The sequence below is a fragment of the Primulina huaijiensis genome, chromosome 14 (genome assembly GCF_012295235.1).
Source record: "Primulina huaijiensis isolate GDHJ02 chromosome 14, ASM1229523v2, whole genome shotgun sequence".
In the NCBI taxonomy this organism is placed as follows: Eukaryota; Viridiplantae; Streptophyta; class Magnoliopsida; order Lamiales; family Gesneriaceae; genus Primulina; species Primulina huaijiensis.
In genome coordinates this window covers 7,582,429-7,585,740 of record NC_133319.1, presented here as the reverse complement: position 1 = coordinate 7,585,740, position 3,312 = coordinate 7,582,429, and positions in this window count along the sequence as shown.

Below are 3,312 nucleotides of genomic sequence, written 5' to 3'. Positions count from 1 at the left end.
TATATATATAAATAAACACATCTATTATACATTTTATATTAACTGATCAAAAATATATATATATAAATTGGTATATGAAAAACTAATTTTTCTTGTAATCTGTAATTTGAATATAATGAATATTAATCTAGTGTATTGTGATTTTCCAATAATTATTAACTAATGCGTCTCAGGTGCATTTTACTGACACCTTACTCGTCATTGAACTAAAAATTATTATTATTATTATTACTATATATATATATATATGAATATTTTTTTATTTTTATATAAAAACAAACTAAGAGGAGAAGAAGAAGAAAAGATTTTTCGTACCTTAAAGAGAAAAAAAAATTAAAAACATACCGTTGAATCACAAGTTCAGCATCACATGAATTTTCTTTTCTTACTCTTGAATGTTGGCCAATTAAGTTGAGATAAGAATAGATCTGGTTCGTGACTAAATCTTTGCAGTAAATCAATAAGTTCACCTGCACTTGTAGCAGAAACTAACATCCTTCGCGAAGCTAATGAAATAAATCCATGTTCCACAACGTCATCAAGAAACGATAGAAGTTTATCATAATAATTGTTAACATTTAACAAACCAATTGGCTTATTGTGGATATTTAATTGTGCCTAACAAAAAGTATGAAATATTTCCTCCAAAGTACCGAAACCTCCTGGCAAAGCAATGAAAGCATCTGAATGTTCAATCATTTGAGTAATTCGTTCATACCCGTTGTCCACTTTCATTTCTTCTCCTATTGTTGGTCCAGTAAGACTGGCTAAGGTAATTGGAATAATGCCTAACACTTCACTTCCACCTGCATGCGCAGCTTTTGCAACTTTTCTTATGAGACCAACTTCACCACCACCATATACCAAATGAATCTTTTTTTAGCAAGTGTTATTCCAAACTTTTCTGCTACCTCTTCATAAATTGAATATTTTCCTGCTCTAGAGCCACAAAATACACAAATATTTTTTATTTTACTTACCGTGGACGTAGACATTTTGATAAATATGTTTTCTGCAATTGTTAAATCACAGCATATGAATTTATAAGCGTTACATGCCATAAGTCAATATTTGAACAGAAATTTATTATTATTAAAAGAAAATAAAAATGACATAAATTAAAACACATATATACAGCGTAGTTGTGATTGTGGCTCACATCTTCCTCTGATTTTACGTTCAGTAATGGCTTCAACGCCTTCTATGAATCGAGGATATGCTTCCCATCCAATTTTCTTATAAATTGGCAAACAGGGTCTTTTAACGTCAGATTCCCGAGACGAAATTGTATATATATATTTACTTATCTAAACAGATATGTGTTACAACAGTAGGATCTTTATAAGGCTGATTCCACCGTCCATATTGATATTCCTTATGTTGAAATTGCCACCATAGTTTAAGAAGTTCATTTTGCACGTACCCACTAGAATGCGTATCAAGAACCTCTAGAAAATTATCCAAAGGCTCTTTACTCAGACCATTCTTAATAAATAAAATTTTATCTTCTCTATTCATTGATGTCATTCCATCATTTTTTCATTTCCCTTTACAAGTCCACCTTGCACATTTATAACATCCACCTATACGTTTAGCTCTTCGCTTCTTGGCATATGTGCTTTTACCAAATCCTGACATATGTCTTATTATTATTTCACTTGCTTCCCCAACCAATCGGACTTTTGCTTCAATTATCAACCGGATATCATTCGGTATGCCATATGACATCATCAACCTTAGTCGCTCACATCTAGCTTTATAAATTTTTTTCAACGCATTATCAGGTAAACAAGCAAAATATTTACGAAGATTCACAATACAAGCATCCATATTATTATTATTATTATTATTATTATTATTATTATTATTATTATTATTATTATTATTATTATTATATATTTCAATTATTTTGGGAAAACTGAAAAAACCGACTTAGATAGTCACGGAGTACCGTTATCCGCCACTTAACCGGGAAATGAACTAGAATCTGCAAAAACAAAATGAAAATATCAAACATCTATTGTGGATCATATAAAGGCATAAAATCATCATTAAGAATTTCATTTTCTATAAAAGGCTTAAGTCTTTGCCCATTAACTTTAAACACGTCATTATTTTTAGGATTTTCAATATCAACAGCACCATGAAGATAAACAAATTTAACTATAAATGGTCCTGACCATCTCGATCTTAGTTTTCCTGGAAATAAATGCTAACGAGAATTATAAAGTAAAACTTTTTGTCCAATGTCAAATGACTTTCTCATAATATTTTTATCATGAAAGGCTTTAGTTTTATCTTTATAAATCTTTGAATTTTCATATGCATCATTTTTTAATTCTTCTAGTTCATTTAATTGCAATTTTCTTAATTTAGATGCATCATCTAAATTAATACTAAATGCTTTAATTGCCCAATAAGCTTTATGTTCAAGTTCAACCGGTAAATGACAATGCTTATCAAAAACTAAGCTATATGGTGACATCCCTAATGATGTCTTAAATGCAGTTCTATATGCCCATAATGCATCAGTTAATCTTAAAGACCAATCTTTTCGATTTGGATTAACTGTTTTTTCTAAAATTTGTTTTATTTCTCTATTTTCAAGTTCAACTTGACCATTACTTTGAGGATGATATGGGGTAGAAACTTTATGTGTAATGCCATATTTTCTTAACAAATAAGAAAATTATTTATTTATAAAATGACTTCCCCCATCACTAATTATTGCTATGGGTATTCCAAATCGACTAAAAATATTTTCTTTTAAAAATTTTATAACAACTTTATAATCATTAGTTCTACATGCAATTGCTTCAATCCATTTTGAAACATAATCAACAACGACTAACATGTACGTATATCCAAAAGATAATGGAAATGGACTCATAAAATCTATCCCCCAACTATCGAATATTTCAATAATTATGATTGGATTTAAAGGCATCATGTTTCGTTTTGAAATTGATCCCATCTTCTGACAGTTTTCACAAGATTTGCAAAATAAATGCGTATCTTTGAATAAAGAGGGCCAATAAAATCCACATTGTAAGATTTTTGCAGCTGTTTTATTGGATGAAAAATGACCTCCACATGCTTCAGAATGACAAAATTTAATAACATTACTTACTTCATTGTCGGGTATGCATCGTCGAAAAATTTGGTCAGGACAATACTTAAACAAGTAAGGATCATCCCAATAAAATTTTTTAACTTCTATCAAGAATTTATTCTTATCCTGTGAATTCCAATGAGAAGGCATTTTATTTGTCACAATAAAATTTACAATGTTAGCAAACCAGGGCATAATAG